The following is a 25478-nucleotide window of genomic DNA, read 5'->3' on the forward strand; positions in this document are numbered from 1 at the left end:
TCAGACAATGTGATTTTCTGGATTTTTTTTTTCTCATTTTGTCTCTCATAGTTGAGGTATACATAGGATGAAAATTACAGGCCTCTCTCATCTTTTTAAGTTGGAGAACTTGCACAATTGGTGGCTGACTAAATACTTTTTTGCCCCACTGTAGTTCGCTATCTGTGTACTTTAAAAAAAAATGTATTTGTATGTACGACACCTCCTCATACGTGTGAACCTACCTGGCAATAAACCCGTTTCTAATTCTGATCTTTTTGTCCTCTAGGTTGCACTGCCACATCTACAGTAGTGCAGAATGGACAGAGGAAACATGATTGGGCCTCAAGTTTTTTGCAGCCAATATAAATTATCCTACAACTTGGGATAGGAGGGTGAGTGAACAAGTTATCCATTGGTTGGAACCTACATCCCCATTGTTAGACGTACTAAATCCTGCACAATGCTCCTTCAAATTGACAATGTGGACATATGTCGCCATTTTGCAATTTCTGTTATTTTCAGTTGAGAATGTTTCAAAGTAATCTTAAAAAATTCAACTTACTTTTTGTTTCTACTGTTTATAAGTATGATGTTTAAATATGAAATGCTGTATTCATTAGTTGTACTATAATTCTACAAATATTTTTATATTTTAAGTTTTCAGAGTAATTGTTTCCGACAGAACATTTTGTGATGTCATTTTGTTGAACCTGTTTGATTGGAAAATGTTAGAAAAAAGCTGTAAAATAACAGTATTCTAGCTGTAGAACTTTAGGTTCTGTATATATTTGAGTGTTTAATCATACAAATCTAATGAAAAAAAGTGTAAAAAATTGTTTTTCTCATCAGAACTTTATTTAAGGTATTTTAATGTAACATTTTAAGACAATGGATTTTGAAAAGAGAGGAAAGTTTCCTCTAAAATCTTTAAGGACAATTTCTGTATACTAATTGCTTTTGCACTTTATTTCAGTTAAAGTATTTTTACTTTAATTTTATGGTTTTTGTTTGGCAGCCGCTGCTGCCAGTCATTTGGCCGTTTTTTTACGGGTTTTTTGCCCGTATAGTTTTAGTGCTGTACTTTTATTAAAGGTTATTGACTGTAAAAAGAGAGGCTACATCTGTAAAATTACAGTGTTTTCCTGTAAAATCTTTAAGGACAATTCCGGTAAATTAATGTTATAAGTTCTGCAGAACAATTTTATAGAAAACAATAGCAATTTTCTATAGGATTCTATAAATTATTTGGTGGAATCTATAGTCAACTGGTCAGGGCTCGGGACCCACTTTTTACTTGGTCAATAAATCGCGACCCAACATTTTGAAGCACTCAAATCTATTCAACAAAAAATGGTGCTGTAATATACGCTTTTCAGCATACAATATTAATGAAACTGAAGTACAGTGCATATATCCCTCACATCCCTTCACAGAACTAAAGTATGCTTTTAAAAAAGGTTTAATGAGATGATGGAATCAAAGCTGAACTATATAAAAAGGCACACATGCTGAAAACCCAACCCCAGCAGGGGGTCTGGGGGGATTCTCCCCCAGGAGATTTTTAGAAATACTAACATAAACTACGCATTCTGGTACACTCTGAGAAGAGAATAAATAAATGTATCGGTCCTCGGTCTCACCGGAAGTTGATTTGTCTGCGCCATCTTGAGTACCGTCCCATGGCTCTTATTTCTGCCGGAGGATCGAGGCGCGAGGAGCGATAATGGAGGAGCGATAATCGAGGAACCACCAGACCATCCTCCGATGAAATCCTCAGACACTCGCCCTGCCCCCTTACTGTGTATCGCTCACTGATTGGACGATGCAGCGCATGCACTGATCTGATGCTTCTTGACATGAGAGTAGTTTCCCAGCGGAGTGAAGAAAATACATGAAACTCACGAGAGTCATTCCTCAGTTTATACTGTGTTTTGTTTCAATTCATGTATCATTTAGTTACAAATATGTGGTATATCTGAACAACAAAGTGGTCAAAAATCATTTTATTCATTTATTGGAAACATTTTCATGATCGCTTTTTTCGTTTTACATTTTCATTTATCGTCATTTCCATTCAGTCAGTCATTAAGTGCTATTTAAAATGTTAATTTGCCACATATCCAAACAAACAAACAAAGTGTGCAATCCAATAAATGCTAATCTAACTGGGTTTTGATAGATAATATATCTCTTTTTCTTCTCTGAATTATTTTATTTCTATTGTGCACTCTAATCAAAAACTAATGTTCGTTTATACATTTTAAGAATGGCGTTTATCGTTTTTGAGAATGAGTTCTTATTTTATTTTTATTTATTTGGGTCTACAACAGATGATACAAATGTTTGTGTCAGTAAATGTGTGGCGGGGGTGTTTGTGAAAATAACGGGGACAGAGCTGCTGTCAGCTGTGCGGCGTCATCACAAACGGACGTCGCTTCAGGTGACGCTCCGGAGGAAAGGACGTCCCATTGCTCTTAAAACTAATTTCCCTGCTTCTCGTGGTTTCCTTGCGTCTCTCCATGCTTCCCTGGTGGGAGGGACTAAACGCAGGGAAACGACGCAAGTGAGGGAAGCAAGGATTTCATTTAACCGACCTGAGACGGGGTCGAGGTGAACAGAATCAGACAGGAGGGAAAACACAGACACAGGAAGCAACCACAGACAAAAGACAGGGGATGCACACCTTTCAAAATAAAACAGGAAAACAGACAGATCGTGACACTACAAAATAACACACAGAAAAAAAACAGACAGATGGTGACACTTACTTACTCATTGCTTTGATGTAAGCAGTTATGAAGCAACAGACTGAACGTTTAACAAAGTTTTCACTTGTGCATTTTGGTAGATTGCCTTTTCAAGTTGATCATCAATATGAACCAGTGACGTGCGGTGAGGTTCATGGCTGGTGAGGCACTGACTCTTTCAGAGTCAGATTTACAAATATTATATTCTGACCTTAATCGAAATATTCTGTTATTTTCAAAAGCTTTTTTGGTCTGATGTTTCAATTCATTTTAAACAGACCGTTCAACAAAAGGATACCCACAATCTAAATATTGGATTGTTCTTTCTTAGTAAGATCCCATTTTCATTACCAATGTGGTCTTACCTTGACTTGAAGATGAAGTCCATGCTATCCTTCTGGACAACAATCTATATTACTTTTTTGTAAAAGTCCTCCTTAGCTTCCTCTAGTTTCAAAAGTCTAGTTTGTTGTTTACGTCTAAGGTCTACCGTCTCTGCGTAGAATAACAGTAGCAACAAGGACCTGTGGGCTCACGTGCCTTCAGTGCGGCAGAGGTTATGGCTGCCTCCCCTGGTGCTTTTTTCATTGCCGTTGTACGGCGAGCCTAAATATCATATATACGTGAAATAAGTTATTTAGAGACTATGGATGGCGAGGATAAATGTAATAGAGGGATCTACAAACATTACATTGGTGACATACAGTGAGATGGTGCAGGCATGCGCTTAGTGCCCGCTTTCCAGCCAGTTTATGTGAGGTGACGCATTTTGAGGTGAGGCAGAGCTCATCTGTGCCTCACCTTACCACACAGTAACTGGCTTGAGCGCGCTCACAAAATAAGTGCCCGCGCTAAATTAGTGCCCGCGCTCCAGCAAGTTACTGTGGGCTTACGAGAGGCAGAGCTCGTCCCTGCCTCACTCCTCATCGCTCCCATGTAGTTGTAGCGGAGCTCGGCAAATTTGCTTATTTTGACTATAAAAAGCGATTGGAATCATACATAAATCACATTTACAACACAGATCAGTGGAGACATTTTATTATTATTACTATTTAGTTTTTCTTTAGTTGTTTTTCCGTTACATTGTAGTATGGCCAGTCTATGAGTATGACAGGTGAGGCTCTGCTAGCTTTGTTTTTGTTGTTAGGGATTGATCATTTGCTTGATTGTAATTTACATTTAGACATTACGAGCAAAGCCATGCTTTGAGATAAATGCTGACATCAGCATGCCAACATGCTGAAAATAAAACATGCTTAATTGTTGGTTATTAGGTAGATATACTCCTCAAAATGCTTGTTAGCAGTGATGACAAATTACAGATCAGATTGAATATAATATGTCTTGCAAGTAATGAGTCGTAAACCAAGATTTTGAAGGAATTTACATTTAAACCTGATTATGAGTGATACTGAAATAAAGGTTACTCAATCAACAAAAAAATTACTATTTATACTGAGGGGAACATGAATATGTGTACCAAATTGAATGTACCCAATTACCAGCCCATGTTGGCACAAGAGGAAAACTCCTGGGATCACCAAAGACTCTTGGATTAAGATTTAGGATACATCCTCTTGGGACCATGAATGTTTGTACTGACTTTCCATGCAGTACAGTAAATCCTATAATCGTTGAGATATTACAATGATGGCGGACCAACTGACCTATTGATAACATTTCCATCCGTAGACCCTCACCACTAGAGACGATGTCAAGGGGGAGAACCTGAATTGAAAATAGCTTAATTTATCATATGTTATTCCATATGTGAATGCTAAAGGTGTTGTCTCATGTTATGTGAGATTGATTTTAGCTCAACTACAGTATAACATTCAGTGAATTACCAATTGGGAGAACCCAGGGGAAAACGTTATGTTCTCAACATTTTCTTTTAGTGTGTGTATATACATTATACAGTAATATGTACATTATGCAGTGGCGAACCATCAGGGCCTTCAAGGTATTCAGAGAATACCCTGGAACACTCAGATAAAACAAACAAAAAATCGATTTATTATATAAATAACATGTAATAAAATGTATATAAAATGAATAAATGAGAATCGTATCCGTGTTGTTGATCTGTAATATTACAGTGTTACGTTGATTTGTTTGTCCTTCTCGGACCATGCACTACGCATTTCAGTGGGTTTGTGTTAGAAAAGAAAGCAACCAATCAGATTTTGTTCTGGGTCTCAGGGTAGAATATCCTTCAACCAAGGTATTCTACATCCTCCATAGAATGCCCTGGCCGTTGCACTGAATGAGAGCGTACGTTTGGACTGACAGTTTGATCAACCAATCATATATTGATTTGTAGCCAATGGGCGTATTCTTTCAGAGTTTCCCTCGGTTCCAGGGTACTCTAGAAGGCCTGCTAGTTAACTGGCTCGAGACAGAGGATCTAGATCAGGGGTTCTCAAAGTTTTGATGAGTGAGGGCCAATTTAGGTACCCAATATTGGATTGAGGGCCGCCCAAGAAAAAACGGAACACAAAATAATTCCAAAACAAATCCTTTCTTTATTGTACTAACCAATTACCGCAACTCACGAGATGCCTAGTTGCCATGCAACCAGTAGTCTAGCAAACTTTCCACAAGCTGTCATTCATAATTTAGGAATGACAACCCAGGGGGCGCAGTTTTACCATTCTTAACCCTCTGGAGTCTCGATTTTTAGATGTTTTCTTAAATCACCTTTTAAATGTATTTCTTCTAACATGGCACCCCATGTGTTAAATATCAAAATGTTCAGGACAATCTCTGGTCTTGCTATATATGCATATTACTCACCTTAGAGCACTGTTTGATGAGATAAGTAGCTCAAAAGCTTACAATTTGACATCTGATTTTTGGAAAATCTTCAAAACTCTTGTGAAAACACAAATTTACTCATGTGATCGAATTGTTTTGGTGTTTTAGATTTGGTTACCAAAGTCCTAGGATTACAAAAGCAGTGAAATATTTGAATTACACTGTATATAAATGTGTTATTCATGTCTAAAATGAAAACAATTAAATTCAAATTTTGAGTAAAATAGGTGTTTATCACTCTACTTTCACCACAGCAGGGACTGAGATACATTAGGACTGAATAATGACTTCATATTACATACCAAGGTTCATGTGATGTGTACAAATACAAATTGAGCATTCAACTTTTTTTTTTCAACCAACAATTTATTATAAATATGTTTTTTTGAACCAACTATTTATATAAATATAAGAAACTGGAAAATCTCACTATTTACAATATTGAACATCAGAACTTTCAACCAACTATTCATTATAAAATGTCAAGACAGTGTCAAGGTCTTTGTTTGTTTGTAGCCTTTATTTAACCAGGTGAAAGCCCCTTGAGATCAAAAGATCTCTTTTTCAAGGGTGACCTGCAGGACATTAGTTACACATGTAACATAAAAACAACAGAACAGCAGGATGACAAACAACATAATGTACAGGGTACAGTCTTCCAAGTCTTCCAAGACAGTGGGTCTGGCTGCTGTGTAGGTGGGGGTGATGGTGCATGAGCTGCTGTGTAGGTGGGGTGTACAAGTGCTATACGAGACCTCCACGAGACCTCCACGCTGGCTGGGTTGAAGGTGATGGCTGTGGTGGAGCCTTTGTGCTGAGGTGTATCTTGACCTGGTGGCAGCCGCAGATGGAGGTGGAGGCAGCTGTAGTGATGCTGGTCCTCTGGTCCTTGGTGGTGATGGCTCTGGTGAAGGCCCTTGAGCCACAGTAGATCTTGACCTGGGGGCCGGCACAGATGGATGTTGCGGCTGCTGGATAAACGCCGCCTGTGTAGGACAATAATTACAACTAATTTCATTGAAATAAAGTTCAGGTAAAATGTTGCTCAAGCACAAATAACAATGCACACATAAAAATAAAGTTTGGGAGGTTGCAGAAGGAGTCTCTCTCGATCTCTCTCTCTCTATCTCTCTCTCTCTCTCTCTCTCTCTCTCTCTCACACACACACACACACACACACACACACACACACACACACACACACACACACACACACACACACACACACACACACACACACACACACACTCACAGGTATTTCCAGTTACTTTACATTCAGTATAAAATCACAGACACACATATAGGCTACATCTGATTACAAAGTCTCATCTGTACAGGACGGTAAAATAATAACAGGCACACATATAAATACATCTATAAATAAGTCTCATCTGTACAGAACAGTATGATAACATAATCGATGGCAAAAACATGTCACTGTAAATGTCTCCGTTGTGGGACGAATACATGATTAATTTAATCATCTACACATGTAATCTCACTTTTACACACCAAAATAACGTTAACACAGAGTAAACGTTTGCTAATGGAGAGTCTATTTTGTCCCAATAAAAAGTTCATGACTATCGATAAAAAATGTATATCAATAAACCTATTGTTCATTTTCGCGGTATTCCCCACACATTGCCAGTACACTATTACTGTAATATTTACACTTACCCATGTCCAAATGGATCCTTGTTGTTGTCTTTGTATTCTTCTTCTTCAGAAGAGTCGAAGACTTCAGGTTCTGAGGCTCTATCTTCACTGCTGCTAGCGAAAAAAATCTCTAGCGAAGTCGGCAACTGTAAAGTTTTTTTTAGCCATTTTCTCTGTCTCTCTCTCTCTCTCTCTCTCTCTCTCTCTCTCTCTTCACAGACGTAAACTGATGGGAGACACGTGGTTTATGTTTTTTTTACTTGGTGGGTAGGCCCTTAGTGTATTCTCAATGTCCATTGGTTATTTCAGACCATGATGGCTGCCGGCCGAGATTTCCTTTGACGGACACACAAATCCACCAATCCCACACAGTGTAAAGTCAAGCGGCTTTGAGCGGCCATATTGGCTGTTGTGCCCTGGTTACAGTCTCACAGGAGATACCGCTGGAAAGCTACTCTTACAGCGATTCCATGGATATCTGAAGATATAGATACAACCATGGAGGATTAAAATATAACGCATGCATTTCAGCGTGTCACATTAACTATCGCGGGCCGCCAGTAACATTTCCGAGGGCCGCCATTGGCCCGCGGGCCGCACTCTGAGAACCCCTGATCTAGATGAATGCAACGAAGCAATTCATGCCGTTTTATTGTTTTTAACGTTGAAATGGCAAGTACAACAGGTGAAGATGAAGTTGCGGAATTGTTGTGAGTACCCTTTTCAAGACGACAACTCAGGGAAAAGACGGACATTATAACGCCGGTCCAGTTGTGATAGACACGGTTCGCCAGGAAAACCATTTTATTGTGTAATGGCCAAAGCCACTAAAATATGACTGATTTATTTTCTCCCAAGAAAAAGTAGTAACAGGAAAAGGTGAGCAGTCATTGTTGGTTATGGCTACAATTACCAAATATAACAACCTATGAAAACCAAGAAGCAATGCTGCATTTAAACAAAAAAAAACCTCTGCACAAAGTTTCCATGGCTCATACTGGAAGTCAGAAATACAACTTCCAAGCGTGATCCAACAAAGCTTTACACAAGATCCTTAGCTTTTCACCTCTTTCTGTGAAATGAATGTTTAGCCTTTAGTCATTTAAGATGTTTTTGTAACTTGCACAATACTCACTGAATCATTCCAATTTCCCACAAACAGACTTAAATGTTTGACTGAAAACCTGCATTCTGAGCGAGAAGGGCCAAAAAGAGAGAGCTAGGATTTGTCCAGCTTATATATTTTTTTCACTGTTTTTAAATCACAGTGATGACCACATAAGTCTTCAGAGGTCAACAACTCCATTATAACTATACCTCTGCCTATTCTTTATATGGGCTGTTTAAAATCCCCGAAAGGTGCACACTGACAAGTCAATGAGTCATTCATTAACGTCACTTTTTAACAATATGTTGACAGTTTTCTTCCTCATTTCTTTCTGTTAACCCCAAAAGAACACTATTACAAGTTAAATCCAAAATGTTCTATCAAAGATACAGGGCCCTGCTTTTGCCAAGGAGCTATGTCATTCCACTGATGTGGGGATTTACACAAATCCTTGTTTTCTGCATGGACATCAAAGGTACAAGACAGAAATGACAAGTCGCGTTGACAGTCCGAATCTGATTATTTAAAAAAAAAAAAACCTATAGAGAGGTTATCACTCTGAGCTCTTCTCCAAGCATGAAGAAGTTTTCAGCAACCAGGGCAAAGCATAGGAAGATGTTCAGCTCATAACGTCTCTCTCACCATGGCAGGGGGAAGCAGTCTTGAGGAAGAGAGAAGAAATGGGCCAGCATGTAGCAGGGGGTGGAGGGGGGATGGAGTGTTGAAAGGCTGGCTGGTCCTGCGTGGCATTGTGTGACGGACAGGCTACGGATGATATAAAAGGTTCTGCCCTTACACATTTGTTGTTAATTATCTGTTAGGAGGGTCCGGTTGGATGCATACATAGATAGACCCCTGAAATTGTCGATCTGGCATCATTAAGAAGACTTATGACAAAAATTGTATGGCCAAATAACTTGATTTCTTTTTTTAAGAATACTTCTCTGTTTTCGCACTTTTATCAACACATTTTACCATCATAGTTTGTGATGTCACTTTTAATTCCTTGGTGATAGGAATGTTTGAATGTATAATTGTTCAAAATGAGTTAAGGGCAAAACAAAGCGTTTCTTCAGGTTCTTGGGATTTCAAATAAATATTTCGAAGCTATGGACTGATGCATTGTTGACATGCCAGCGCAGAGGAAATTAACTTTTACATTAAATAAAATCTTCTACTGCCAATCAAAATGGGGCTTGAAATGGATAAACAAACAACCCTTATGAGCATTTTATGTTAGTTTTGTTTTAGATGGAAACTCGCAAATCCTTTACCTTGCAGGCAACATTTCAGTTGGACAACATCTTTCAACATTAATGTGAGTCAAGTAACTTTTTACTCCCAAAAAACATTCAGTTGATTAATTAAAATCAATTCTCTCTGAAAGCACTTTTTCCCATCCACGCCCAGGAACCTGGGGTGCAAGTCCACCAATAAAACATCTTTAACACCACATTTTGGTGACCCATTGCTAAATCTTCCATGAGCTCATTCTTTATCTTTCAACAGAAACAAGATTTCCATCAACCTACAATCATCAGCCGTCGCCCAGCAGAGTTATGAAAATGTGTCCAAGATAAAAATATATCTGATGTCCGAACTGGAACAATAAGATATGACAGACACTATTCATCACCAATTTATCAAAGCCATAGGACACCTTATTTACAGACTCATCTACTGTGTTAACAACTAAGGTTACTATTCATCGCCATGCATACATTTATCATCAGTTTAAAGAAGGTCCATGTGAATCCAACCCTTATGTCCTTACCCTACAAACGATCAACAATAAAATATTTCAAATGTCTTGAACGACAAGTAATCTTATTTATTCCTAAAGGCAGTGTTAATCATTTGTGTTTATTGTAAATAAGAGCTTAAAGCAATGGTTACTATTATAATGTAGTAGGATGCAGTTTTGTTTTTATATTTAAAAACGTTGGGAAAAGGACAACATACATTTTGTCGCCGAAGCCTGGTCAGTTTTTTATTTTAATGGTTATCTGAATCCAAGCTATAGAAGATATTTCAGATGTTTAAAACTAGTGACTTATGACTAGTATTTCTGCTGGAAGCTCTGTGCCCCTCCAGGCCTGAGTTCTGTCAACTGTTAGACCACTAGGAGCAACAAACAGACCAGAGAGATCGTCGGGTTGGTCAAAGCTCGATGTCACAGGGGTCATGTACCATGTGGTGGTGCTTTTGTTCCCCATTTGCTTAATTAGTTTTCATTTATTTTTACTTGGTAATAGCTGCTTTAGTGCGTGACAAGTTCATAGCCACAAACTCAAATTAGCACCCTCCCTGGTGTGTCCTGGAGGGCCTTCATTGATTGTGTTTAGTGTTGGCCTGCTGACCCATCCAACAAAGTGACATGATGTAAACCATGGGTGTGCGCTTCTGGCTTTATTTGACATGACAGACCTCTGGTAAACATATAAACAGCATTGCCAAGTTCATAACAATTCTCCACCTTCGGACTAATTTACTGACGTCAAATTGATAAGGTCAAATGATCACTTGTGTGAGCACAAATTACTCTGATTTAAAGGAATCAATTCATCAATTGTGACAGTTTAATGAGACATTTGTTTCTGATCAGCAGCTGATGAGTTCACCTCCGAGAAGCAACTCAAGTGTCTCACCGCGTAAAGTGCGTGGGGGGGATGTGGAGGTCTGGTTTGTAGCACGGTCAATGTTTCTGACAGAGCACTGAAACATACCCGTCCAAATCACCAGGTGAATAACTGCCAGTTTGCAGGGCGACATGTTAGACACGCTCTTTTGCTAGTTGAGCTTTAATAGGCTGCTAATAGCCCTGCTTTCTGGGAGGTGTTTAAGGTCCACGCTATACTCTGTCACTCACTCCCCTGACCTCATTGTGTTTCTAATGGTTGAGGCAAGCGTGGCCAGACACTGACGCAATGATGCTGCACAGGCCGTTTCCATATTCAGAGAAACTGTAGAAAAAGCTTCTCTGATTGTCAAGACGGACTTAATTTACTTCCTTTATCTCTATAATTTAAGGCTATATGTTGAGTTATCAGAGGATCTTGTGGTGCTATCAACATTTGGGATATGTGTTATTTATCTATTCATATCACTTTGACACTGCACACTATCCCACGCACTTGCTAAGTCTTAAGAACCGTTCTGCATAAGATCAACTGTTTAGCCAGAGACAGAAATGAATTGCTTGGCTCTGTGATATTTCACTTTATGAGTGTGCATAGGGATGTGGTCATTTTTGTTGGGTGCTTTATTCCATATAGATGCCATAAAAATATGATCTGACAAGTTTAAACATATTATTTCAAAGCGTTATAAATCCCATTTTGGTACAGTAGCAGGATTGGCAGGAGAAAATCACTGCCGGTCACCAGCTGATATTTTTGCAAAAGAAGATAACCACCCTAAATGGTAAAAGCATGTAATGTCCCTTTATCTTTTTGGTTTTATGTTTTGATGTTGAATTTCAATCAAAAGCTACAGAAGATATCCCTTTTGAGGCAGATCAGCTTGTGGTTATCTAGTTGTGACTCATGTGCTTCTCAAACTGCAACAGAGTTTATTAAAAGTGTAATCCCATTTTCATGATGACAGTGCAGGTTCAATTGATAAATTACAGAAGATCGCTATCTAATCAGTTTAGCCTCAGTGAACTTTTGTCATAGTCACAATAGTGTGGAGACAAAAACAGAAAAGCTTTAAAGAACCTTTGAGTTACATTTAGGGGTTATCAATGGGGTGAAAACAAAACCAAAACAAACTAATTCCTTGAAATTACTGCAGGAATGTGAAACTTGATGTGAAAATGAGGAAAGGGTCAACACCAGAAATTCCATTGAAAAGATTGTTTTTTAACCCAGTTTATTTTTTGCCCCAGTTCCATTTTGTGAAGCAATACAAATAGAAACTTGGTGAAATATAAAAATATGGAAACATATGTTACATTTGAAAATATTTTCATATTGCTATGCATTTATCAAATATAGGCTAGCCTAAGGAAAGTGAATGACTCAGGTGGTGACAGCACATTATCCAGCAATTTACCTGAAAATATAAGAGTCACTTTGTGCTGTCATCAGGTGATTCAGATCCAGTAGACATAGAGGAGGCAAAATTGAAAACAGACCATTTTGTGGATCTGGGAAAGTGGTCAGAGCCAAGATGTAATGACAGAAAAAGTAAAATCCCCTCTACTCTTAAATGTATTTGCAGCATCTAGCCAGCAAATTTGTTTCTGATGATCTCAGGTTGCACATACGTGCGTATAGGGAGAACTCCCAGACAATTTAAGGAAGGGCTGTGCTAGACCACATGGGACAGAGCAGATTGGCTGTTGGGCCTCAGACAAAAGGTATTTCAAAGGATCATCAGCGTAACAACAAAATGCAATGTGAAAATATAATTGGTGCCCTGAGGCACTCCACACTTTATAAGGGATAATCCATCCGAGTATTGTATGACCAAAAACAGATGAGGCGAGAAGGTTAACAGATGCAGATGCTTCTGTTTGTTTCTGAGACCATGAAAGAGAGATTGGTCCCCTGGGGTTTGATGGCTATGTGAAGTTGATTTGTTCTCTAAAGCAAATATTTACATCTTTAGCACATGAGACATGACCATTGCCAATGTTTTGGACTTCATGTGTGATTTTTCACTCACAATAGTCAACATGTTTGTTTCTTGTTGCCCTGCGATGACAGTTTAGTAATACAAAAAACAAAGATGAAATAAAGACACGATCATTTTTCATTCAGCATGCGTCTTCACTACTTTATAAAAACTGATATAAGCTGGGGAACGACATTCTCAATTCTAAATATTTCATAAACAATCTTTAAACCAATGATTGATTGACTCTAGGCAACATTAAATCATAAGTCTAAGAGAACTTTTTCTGAAATCTTACAAATCAAACCAGTATTCTCCACTGTGTCTGCTACGAGTAAGCTGCATTACATGTTTATCGCTTTATCATTCGTAACCCAGGTTTGAAAATAGATGTTGCATCAAGAACAGTTTTGTAGCGATCCATCTTCTCTCGGGGGGCTTTACTTTATGCATTACCTGTCACTGCAAAGACTTTGCGAACATTCTTTGGCTCTCAGCAAACTAACCCTCTGTCCATTAAAGGATTACTATTATGACAGAATCGACAAAACCCTGCTCTCTCTGGTGTTGGCTGTGTCATACTTCATAATAATCGCAAAACAGAGCTGTGAGAAGGTGTAGGTGGGAGGGACAGTGAAGTACAAAGACCAACACTTGTTCATCAGACCTCTTATCTAACTGCTTCCCCTCCATCCTTCTTACAGTACGCTATGAGTCAGCTGAGGGGAGTGGGTGCTGAGGTAAAGCTAGAGGTTTAATCAGCCCCTTCCCCATTCATCACCATCTTGCTTGAAAGAATGCAATGCATCATCCTAAAAGAAAAGAGAGATAAAGACACAGAGAAAAACACAGGAAGTGTGTGTGTGGCAGATTGTGTTGCCAATCAATTTTTTTGCACTGTTATGCACAGTCTATGGTTATGCTTCCTATACATGTGAGTCATTCAACGTGATGGGCAACATGAGAACAAAGGCAGGGAGTGACTTATTTATTGCTAAATGATGTGATCTCATACAAAACACACTTACACACTAAGTCAATATGTGTTGTTGATTCCACAGGCAGGTTAAGTCAAGAAAATAACACTGCGCTGAAGTCATGCCCTTTTCCCACGTCAGGAGGACCAACTGGCCCCATTACCACAGAAGAAAATACAACAAGACAAATGGCAGCAAGCTGGCTGTGCATTAAATTGAAGAGAGCAAACAGAACTTGCCTGGGGTGAAATTAGCAGAGTGAGTAAGAAGATATAGCTCAGCTTACTGTGTCCCCTCTGATGTATGACACTGAACAATGTAGCCTATCCGAGACCAGCAAAAAGGGCGTCTATCAGCGTCCTCGTGATGGATGTCAAACAGTGGTCCAAGTAGCCAGGCTAAATTAGTTATCGCTAATTAAAGCTACGTTACTGCCTTCCCCACAGCAGATCAGGTTCCATTGTTTGATAATGTTATGGAGCGCTTTCAAACACCAAGGCGAGGATGTCATGCGATAGTTGCAGTCCAACTGGGTTGCTGTGACTGACAGAAAAGCATGTTTCTGTTTATAACCAACATCAGATTGTGTAATCCTACACATATTATGAAGGAAACATGATGATATCAGCAGTCATCTGCTTGTATAAGGTATCAGCCTGCTGTTGTCTACAATGTTAAACTTAACTGTATCTGATGTAGCTAAAGGATGGAGAGTGAACATAGACAATATTAGCTAAAGGCTGAGGAATGTGATGGGTGAGGGTCCTAAAGTTACTGACTTAAGCTGGGAAAAAACCTTGAGATGATTAAAACACACAAAGAGTGGACACTCCATACAAAACAATATATTTTCCCATATATTTTACTCCCAACTGGCCCGCAAAGAAAATGATATTGAACACTTGAGTAAATACATTAGACACCCTGCAGGATGCCAGGTAGAATTTGATGAGAGTATGCATGCTGGAGACGATAAAGGGAAAAACGTTGCGCTTGCCCCCAACGTTGGAGAGGTTCTGGAAAAATAGTACTTGTGTAGACCAGCAAATACACACAGATGAAGACCCTTATGCATTACACATAATGATCATTACAAGTGGTAATCTTCAGTTTCTACTTTTGGTTGGACGAAATAAAAGGCGTTTGAAAACATCCAAATATAAAATAAATGTTGAAAAGTTTGTCCTTTGTTCCTTATTGAGTCCCTGTTTTGCACAATCCCTACAATTAGTGTGGGTAAAGTTAGCATGACCCATGGATAAACAATTGTGATATTATAGGAAACATGCGATGTAGAAAAATACCATTATTTTTCTTTTATCATCCCAGAAGAACCAATGAATTATGTTTGTTTCAAAAGACAGAAATGTGCCTTCCATAACAAATCCACCTTAATATTTGGCCTTGCCGTTTTATATTCCTATTATCGTGGAAAGAGCAAAGGGATGGCAATGCCTTTATTCCTATGATTTTGTGCGTGTGTATGTTTGTTCTTGTCATTGTGTCTGTAGGTATCGGTCTGAGACACTGATCAATTGGTCACCACTAACAAATCAATTGCGAGGTTAAGAAGGCAACATGCCTAATCAATTGCATGTGTCTGGAAGGTAAAGTTCATGTGATTGTTTCATTTTACATGTATTCTGTTTTTGCACGTTTTTGTGTTCTGCAAACAACAGTTTATTTAGCACTCTAGATTAGAGGCAGAACAGACAGTTGCATACACAAAGTATCATTGTAGATATCTTGAGTGTAGCCAAACCCTCTTCTGAACTCTTCAAAAAGCATTGCAGCAGCAGCAAAGGTTACATTTTCTTTGTGTACTTGTGTTCACATGGGTTTGATTTCAATAGTGAATTGATAGCAGGGTTAGGGTAATTGACTTGATTGTGACAAATTTGATCTCAGTGATATGCAGAAAAGGATTTCACCATACACAACAGAGGCCAAGTAAACAAAAAAGTGTGATTGAGAAGTTGGAAAAGTACAAATCAGATGGGACCAGTACCAGTAACATACAGAACGTCTTAAGAAATAATAACATCAATTTGAACCATGATATCGAATTTGATACAATGATAAAGTAGTAAAGCGCAGGAAAAACAAATGTGGCTAAACTTGAAAATGGACCCAAGCCTCCCATCTTTCTTTTTTTCTTTCTTTTCCCCCTGTGTGTTTCTATTGTTTGATTATGTTTGTCATTTATTTTGCATCGCTACCATGGTGCCATACCCCCAACTGCAGGACCAACAGAAGAGTGGTTACCTTGACCACGGACGCCTCCTTTCTTCTAACTTCTTGTTTCCTTTCTGTTGCTCACACTGCTGGAGAAGAAGTGAGAGTGAAATAAAGCCCCTTGAAGTAAGAAGTGGAATAAAAGATTTAACATCATACTGACAGACAGAAACCTCCTTAATTTTCCGTTCACCTTGGCCTGAACTTTGCCTTGTGAGGCGAGGATGGGAGAAATTAAGGCGGGACGAGGATTGTGCATGGCTGCTTTGACAGGAGATAGAGGCCATGCATGTGGTGAGTGCGGACTTGGAAACCCGGGGGGATAACGAAGAATGACAGCCACCTTGTGCTAATGGCTCTATGGTGTCACTCTTTCAGTGGTCTCACCCTGATGACATCATTGCTCCAAGCAGGAAAATGTCACAATGGCTTATTCAGGAAATCCATCAAATCATCTGCTGCTGCAGCAGAATTTATTGTGGGCCACAATGGGTGGAATGAGGCAGACTTAAACATCTCTAAGCACTGTGTGTTTATGTAGTTTTTTAAAAACGTATTTGTTTCAAGTTGAAGATAAAAAAAAGAATAAACTTACATTGTCAGTATTTTTTTTACTTTCAAAAGTTAGTCTAAGAACTGCTTTGAGCTTGATACTTATTGTTAACGAAGAGAATGTTAACATGCATTGCTGATGTTTTGCAAGTGTAATGTTTACCATCATCATGTTACAGCATCTTAATTGAGCATGTAAACATTACATTACTATTTAGCCTGAGGTAAACATGGATGCCTGTATCAAATGTCACTTTAATCCATCCAATAGCTGTTGACATGTTTCAGTTTGGATCAAAGTGGTAGACCAACCAACCGACCTTGAACTAAATCATTTTCGAATGTTGAATTTTTCTTCCTTGGAGATGGCTCTGTGAGGAGCTAAAGATTTCTTAAACACTATTCTCCAAAGGTGTAGCAAAGAAAAGCAGTTCTTATTGAGCCTCTGTTTAACTATATACTCAGCTGGATAACAATTTTCCCCTCCTAATCCTTTTATGTTTGTCTCTACAAGGAAAACCGTTGGAGGTTGAGCCCCAGTATTACTTTCCAAAAAGGATTTCCGTAAGCAGGCTTAAAACCTGATCTTATTACTTTATAGGATTATTGCAAAGTTGTTGAAGTGGCGACAGAGAGTAAGCCACCAGTGTAACTCTTCACTCCCTTCACATGCCCTTCAGCATATCCACTTCCTTCGCAAAACAAAATCTTCTCAAAGCACACACAAATGTATAAATCCTTAACTCTTACCTTTAAAGCCATTGAGTGTGAAAAGTGAAGCCATCACTCAACGAATTGCTAATAAGGCTATTGTGCGTGAGATTAATGGTCCCTCCAGGCCCCAGCAGACCGGACTGTGGATCTTTCAGGAGGAACTCAGGTTATGACAGGTCGACCATCACCTCAAAACATGAGAATAATACACTAGAGTGACCCGTATTAATACTTGCAAATTCATTCAGCATTACCATGACGCTGAGTTTGAATGTGTGTGTCCATGTGTGACCGTATGCATGTGTGTGTGCATACACATCTTTAATCACCATCACCATGACAAACGGTAAGGCTTAGTGGCGAAATAAAAGGTGCCATCAGTGTTTTGGCTGGGTTGTGCAACCGTTTAATCAAATTCAAATATTCAGAGTTGAAAGAAACAGGCGAGCAGTGAGAGTTCTGAAGCTATTCAAGCATGCCTGAATGAGTTGCTGAGGTTTGTCTTTGGAGTCAAAAGGAACGCTTTTTGACTTTTAAGTCCAGGGACAACTGCATTTATAACCCAGAGTGCGCTTTGTGTCTTGGCCAGGAATAGAAGAGTAAAGAGACAAAATGAATAGTGGTGGCACATTGCATGTGTCAAAGATTTAAACATCTTTTTAGATTTCATACCTTTCAAGTATTTTTCATAGCGTAAACGTGGCTTTTATATAGCCACAACTTTACTCAGAGCTATAGACTTTGTTTCAGCAGTTGGGGGAGACAATGAAGTCTAAGGGTACAATATGTGTGTTTGTATTCGTATTTGTCACATTTATGGGATATAGGCCTACAACAAGTTGAAATACCAGCATTTCCCTTTAATGAACCACAAGAATAATACAAATGTGTTTATGTGTTTATTTAAAAAAAATATATGAAATTTGCATAGGCCTACCGTAACAGGAATACACTGAAACAGTTTACTTTGCTTAGTTGTAGGCCTACTCAAATTATTTTGTAAAGGTCATAGGCCTACAGATAAAACATTGAATACATTACATTTTTTATTTTTTATTTAGGTGAGAATGCCTACTGATTATTACTTTGTTAAATTACATTTTATTTTACCATATTGTAACCCAGGTTATTTTTGTATTTCCAATGTACATATGTTCCCTAAACGCCTCGCCCATAGGTAGATGCAGAGCCATATAATAGAAGAGTTATGACATCTCCGTTCACTCCAATGGACCACTTTTTTACAGCAATGGCAGATCGTGGAGCCTCTCAATCGTTCCCCGGAAGTTAGCGCCAAGGCTAGCAGAGCTGTGGAGTTGCAGCATAATAGACCGTTCGTGACGGACTTTTAAAGGTAAGAAGAAGTTTAAAGATTTATATTGAGGATATTATCAGTACATCTGATTCAATTGAACATGTGTATTAAAGGATGTCAGTGGATTATCCCTAAATTAGTAGATTTAGGGAACGTTTACAGATAACAGATCAAGCTAGGATACTGAAGCAAGTTAGCAACACACGTTGAACAGCCTTTTAATTGTAAATTCCGTTCTCTTAATGTCATTTGGTCCAACGTTGTTGAATTAGAGAAGAGGGGCTTCTAAACGGGATTGTATGCGGGGGTGGAGGGAGTTAAATATTAGATAAATATAACTTTGGTGCGTGTAAGAGTGAGTGTTTTTAGCAGAGCCATATTGTGTCCTTGTGATTATGTTGATTATTACCTGTGTGTATAATGTGGCAGCTCAGCTGATTTTGGATTGATGGCAAAGGGAGAGGAACTTAAGTGAGAGTGAACACACAAGGTAAGTTTAATACTACTGTTTTATATAAGTAAGCATACTAAACATGTATTATATCACTGTATTATATAAGTAATCTTGTTAGTAACCTACTGTATGGCAGGTGGAGGGGCAGTGATGTTACAGGTGGAGGAGCAAAACTGCAAGACTGCAAACTCACAAGACAGAGAAATCGAAGTTTGCTCTCCAGAGATGAGGTTGATTTCACTTCAATTTTTTCATATTTTCTAAAGATGTGGAAATGGCACAAAAAAAAACTTGAGAGCTGTAACCAAGACAACTGTAACAACATGAGTAGACAGCCACCAAGGTTTTTCAAGTCCCTCTCTTACTCCCTTTTGCCAACCCAAACTTCCAGGTACATGACGGGACACCTTGCTTGTTTTTGTTGTTTGCGCTCCTCTGGCAGGTGGAGGGCAGTGATCCCTTCCCTTCTTCCCTCAATCTTTGAGACTAATGTAAGTAGAAGACATGGCACTGTAAATGTTCGAACATTTAAAATATTATACCACTTAAAAATAAGAAATATTACTTTTGTTACTAAGAGTTCATACTTATTATACCTGTGTCACCTTTCACACTATCGCTGTGATCATGAGCTATGGGCTTTGTAGATACAGGTCCCGTGGTGAATCGTGGTGCAGGGGCCCTTCTCTTTTTGACCACAGGGCGATGCACGAAGATGGTGGGTATAGCCTCTGCTCTCAGCCTAGTCTTGCCCTTTTTTGTCTTGACAAACTGGTCTGCTTCAAAATGTGCCTGCGGAGTGACTTGAGGTTACTTCACACACAGAACAACTCAGTTTTGTCTGCCCACATACATATTCCATAGTGGTTGAATACACAGTATTAGGAAACACTTTATACTTACTGGACATGTTATACTCATTACATACTGTATATACAATATGACCAAGAATGTGAGACAACTTTATAGAAATTCATATCACATCTGTTACTGATGCCATTTGTCATACTTTGTTAAACTCACAAATAATAAAGTTCCATAACTTCAGTTGGGAACAAAGACCACACCTTATCTCCCCAAGGCAATTTCCCATCCAATAGGTGTGCTATATAGGTGTGTATAACCCTTTCTCCTGTCTGTTACTCCCTCTTTCAGCACAAGAACCAGAGGGGGATTCAATGGAGCCTGAATACCTGCACTGAGACCCTCACCCTGCACCCTGAGTCTCAACTCTCAGTGTTTTTCAAGCCTTTCCCTGTTTTTTGTATTAAACAAAACATTAAGCTTTCCCAATGGTGTGGTTTTCATTTTGTGAAAAAGTGCAAATGCAGTGTTTGTATATAAATCACATATTTTTTTGCTGTTGGTTGTGAAATTGCTCCTGCTTCCTCCGCTCTGTGTCAGTGGGGAAGCTGTACATTCGTACTCCTTTCTCTGAGCGATTGGAGCATCCCCAGGCAGCACAGCAAACCATGGTGGCGACTAGGAGGCAGCACAGCAAACCAGGACAACACGGAGGAAAAGGCACAGACAAACTGCATGATATGCTATTCAATGTTTATTGAATTCCATGTATTTGCAATGGATGTTCCTAAAACAACACATTTAACATCATCATCATCATGCTGCTGCTGCTAGTCCTTTGATAGTCACCTGTCGGTCTCCTGTCCTTTCTGAAAGCCATAAAGATGACATTAGTCATTTAGATAACTTGTGTCCTCAATTACCATGGGAATACTGAAACTACCATGAATTTAAGAAAATGGTAGACATTAATCTAATCTGAATTTTAAAGCATTACTTTAGATCCCCTCCCTCTAAATATATCAATAAACATTAGAAAGTGATGCTCCTGACTACCATACAAGTTTAAGAAGATAATATTGGTTTTAAAGAATTCAAAGCTATAAATAAACAGCAACAGGCTCTTTAACCAAGGCACTGTTAGCCTAACATGTAAACTAGTTGTTCACACTAATCCTAATATTATCACTTAATATTAGCAAATTCTATTTTATTTTTTAAAACATATTGATGTAAATACATACACATATCGATTTTTTGTATAAATATTGCAAATCAAAACCTTTATTCACTAATAATTACCAAAAATCGTAGTTCTTTCTCCTGTTATCAATGCATTCACATTGCCCGCCATGAACTTCCGGGGAACGATCCTCGTCTACATGAACCACGTGACGATAACCGTTTTTGGACTTCCGTTGTCGTAACTCTTCTATTATATGGCTCTGGGTAGATGTAGCCACTAATAACGTCTCCCACCGCGAGATAATGTGTAGTTTAGACAGGTGTGTGACAGAAGCTCAGTTAGAACGGAAAGCTGCAACTAAACACTAGGAGAGGAGGACAAAAAACAGTTCATCTGTTAAACTTGTAGCCTACTGCTGACTACAGTTAGTCAAGTTATAGTGTAGGCAGGACAAACTTAGTGCGTTTTGTCCCAATTAACGTTGTGGATTCAGTTATCCTGGTGAGTTAGCTGCAAGTTACCTTGTTAGCATTACGTTTTTGTAAAGTTGAACGTGTATTATTTCACTTTGAGGAATCTAGTAGCCTAAAGCAAAAATCTGTCCGGATATAACGTTTGTGTGATGTGAAGTAGGCCTATGGATTATTGAGCTGCAGCTCCCCAGTCCCCACCTGTGTTGTCTTAATTGCGGCCTAGAAGCTAAGCTAAGTGCAACATGTAGCCGATAGCTGCTGGTCTAGCTCTTTTAGGACATATTTACGTGTTGGAATTTGGGGCTAATGTGTATGTGCTGTGAAAGTGTGTAAGGCTGTATGACTTCTGTTTGAGTTAAAAAAAAAAGAAAGGGAATAGGAGGCAGACATGTTTATTGAAGTTGCTGTCAAGGGTTATGTAAATTATGATAGGCAGTGAAACTGGACAGCAATCGTGCTTGGCCTTTATGGTTTCTGTTCTGAACGAATGTGTTGAGCCTGTTTTCTTCTTCTTTTTCTATTAAGGGTGGTGAATACTTTCTGTTAATAAAAATGGAGCTGCTTCGACTCCTGCTTATTGGTGCTTGTGGATGCCTTCATATTGTCTGGAAACTGACATTTGAATGCTGTGCTGTTCCATAGCTAAGGTAAGAAGAAAAACAGGAAGCTTAACTAAGCAGGTTTATATTGCATTTGCCCTATTTTTATTTAGAAGATGTCACTTACTTTTCTGCCGGTACCAAGACTGACTTGGCAGTTCAAAGCTGAACAGCAAGGATTGCCCGAGGCAGGTAAATTAAAGGTTAAGAGGGTAACCTGGATTTGAAAAAAGGAAGTGTAATACATAACTGAAACGGTTTTAAGACTTTAAGATCTAGGGTATTATGGAAAACCAAATATAACGTATTGTGGTGCCACGTGATGGGACATAATTCACCTCTGGTTATTGTGTTGCAACATGGAGCCGTTAGAGAGGACACCGGAAGCTAGGTTCATTCATGCTAGCTTCACAACAAGTAACAAGCTAATGTCTTAACCTGTCTGAATGTTCTTTGATAATAAAGTGTGGAGTTCCATACTGAACACACCGCCTCCGACTCCCATTCATCGGCTCTACAGTATACATAACCAGATATTGGACCAGCAGCACAGATAAACCGCCAGGGAAAGATAGACATGTGACACCTGCATTGTTGTGACTGTGGCCGTGTCTCAATCTCGAGGATTCTGGCTTCCAAGCCAATATTTCAAGGATGCTTCGTCATCGAGTAACCCGAAGGACTGTTCCAATCTCCAGCATACTTGGAATTCCACCAAGGCCGCGTCCTTGGTTTGGGGGAAATTTCGAGGCTGCACATGGGTAGACTTCGCGTCCTTAAAATCCCCACAATGCTTTGCGCACCGACCAATTTCAAAAACCCTTGCGGAGAATGCTGAACCGACGCAGCACACATTTAAATGTAGGTATGTAGTGGCGTAGAACATGTGTTGGTAAATATGTTACTTTGTTACATTTGTTTGTTATCATCAAAAATGTGTTCCGTGAAAATAAAGCAAGTTCATAATTAGATAGACATCGTGAGGTATTTATTTTCGGTACAGTTTATGTTGAAACCGTTAGAAAGAATGGCACACTTGTTAGCCTGTTCCATTCTTCTTCGTTTTCCGAAGCCGTGGCTTGGAAGTATACTTGCTTCGTTTCTGAAGGAAGTGACTTGGAAGTACGCGACCAAGCCAGCATCCTCGCGATTGAGAAACGGCCTGTCACTACCCGATCTGCAGCTCTGTCCGATCTGCAGTGCGCATGTGCGAGATCGTCCGCCATATTAGACAACTCCGGACGGCAACCCAAGTAGGACAACATTGACACAGTGGCTTTTGGCAAAGCTCAAAAAGAAAACTCGAGAGAGATGAGTTATTGTTATTACAACGTGACTTCACTATTATTTAACAACTATTTTTATTGGGTTCTTTTATTTGGGGTTAAGTACATTGTCAGAATAAGTGAGAAATGAATTTAACTTCTGTTAGACAGCTATCATACTGAATAAATATTTACTGTGAATGTATGGCATATGGTACATGTTTGCTTGTCGTCTTTTTCATTACTGCCTTTGCTTGGATGTTGCACATAATACGTAGAGCCAATTGCAGTATTGTGTTTTAATGTCTTGCATCCTTATTTACGTCCACAAAACAGGGTCGCAGTTGTAAAACATTGCTCCAAAGCACAACTAGTGGTCAAAAACTTTAGTTGAAACTATAATAGTTAGGTGAACAAATATTAAGCACAATAGGAATGACTGGAATAAGGTCTCAAAACTCTTCTCACATCATGCATTCAATTGTTGATCACATGCAGAAGGCAGTGTCATTCTGATTGATGTTAAGCTATACAACATGTCCTCCCAAACTTTTGACAAGTAAAACATTAGCAAGATTCCCATGAAGGCCAGCTGCCTCAAGGCCTCTCACAACTGACATGAACCGCTCTGTATTTGACTGTCACCAGCAAAATTATTATTGCATTCCACCAAACTGGGTGTGTGTGTTATTCACAGGAAGTAAAGGACAAACGGCATGGGACCGCAAGGATAAGCAATGTATTGTACTTTTGTAGCTTTGAAAACCGGGTTTGTTCTCTCAATAAGTTTACATTCCAGAAAGAAATCAGATCTGAGATTACACCACTCAGTTACCGACACATAAACAGCTTGTGTTTCATCATAAGCTTGTTCAGATGAGCCAATGCTGGCTGCAATACAGCAGAATATGAGCATATTGACTTGGATGTTGCAAAGTGGTTTCAAACATATTTTAATGAAAAGCATGGATACAATTTGGTATGAAATACTAACTTTCTATATAAAAAGATCTGGCTGAAATGAAACTAACTAGTAGATTTCTATCAGTTATAGATAGCAAATAAATATTACATCTTAGAGTTGGTTGAATCTTTTCAGGCGACTGGAGAAAAAAGTCCTACATTTACACTTGATGGGTACATACAGTATGCTGTTTAGCAAAAGGGTCAATACATTGTTCACAGAAGACTAGACAGCACTTTTTTCATTAAATCTTTGTTTTTGTAGATTTTACAGAAGTGATGAGTAGTTTTAATTTTTGAGTTGGCAGTTACCTCCCACTCGGTTTCCCTTGGACACAGTAACTGGCCCCCATGTAAGGGCACCACCAAAGTACGTCAAACAAAGACAAGCGCTCCTAGAGATATTTGCACATGCTTTGTGTCTTGGCCAGTCTGGGTTATTCGAGGGTTTTGTTATCTTGGGTCTCCTTCATGCATTTGTTCACACCGCCCCTCGGCTCCCACACAGAGGTCCCAACTTTTTGCAGCCCCCTGCTATCACTGAATACACACACTATCAAACACACACATGCAGGTTCGCGCAGACATATTTAGTATAGCATATAAGCATGAGCAGGCACATGGAGACGGTAAACACTTGTACACATTGCCACTTTTAGGAGCACATGCACACTCAAGCACATAGGAGCACTGTCACACACATTTGGATGTTTTGGACCAACAAAGGAAAGTTGAAGTCCGGCCAGAATTCAGCGAGCTGTGTCTCCCAGAATCAGAGATTTAAATGGGTGTCCAAAAGAAGGACTTGACCTTTGATCTGGTGCCTTTCAGCGCTGTGTTTCCTCACTCTGCTCCTTCTTCTAGCCTAATGATGGAGACACATTCCTACTTCCCCTGCTCATTCTTGGATTTCACTTCTGTTTCTTCCTGAAAACATGACAACAGAGTGTGTGGGATGGAGACATACTGTACATTAAATGCAGAATCTGATTCAAATTGGGTGAGTTT

General features: G+C 39.1%; 1 protein-coding gene across 1 annotated transcript in view; it reads left to right on the top strand.

Annotated features, from left to right (window-relative positions):
- The first annotated feature begins 21463 nt into the window (after positions 1-21463).
- angpt1 (angiopoietin 1) overlaps positions 21464-25478 on the top strand; it is a 64779-nt gene continuing 60764 nt past the window's right edge. The window contains exons 1-3 of the mRNA XM_034215152.1: positions 21464-21671; positions 22169-22290; positions 25335-25470. The gene's annotated coding sequence lies outside the window, so the exon portion shown is untranslated. The remainder of the gene's footprint in view (positions 21672-22168; positions 22291-25334; positions 25471-25478) is intronic.

Source organism: Gymnodraco acuticeps, unplaced genomic scaffold (genome assembly GCF_902827175.1).
Source record: "Gymnodraco acuticeps unplaced genomic scaffold, fGymAcu1.1, whole genome shotgun sequence".
In the NCBI taxonomy this organism is placed as follows: Eukaryota; Metazoa; Chordata; class Actinopteri; order Perciformes; family Bathydraconidae; genus Gymnodraco; species Gymnodraco acuticeps.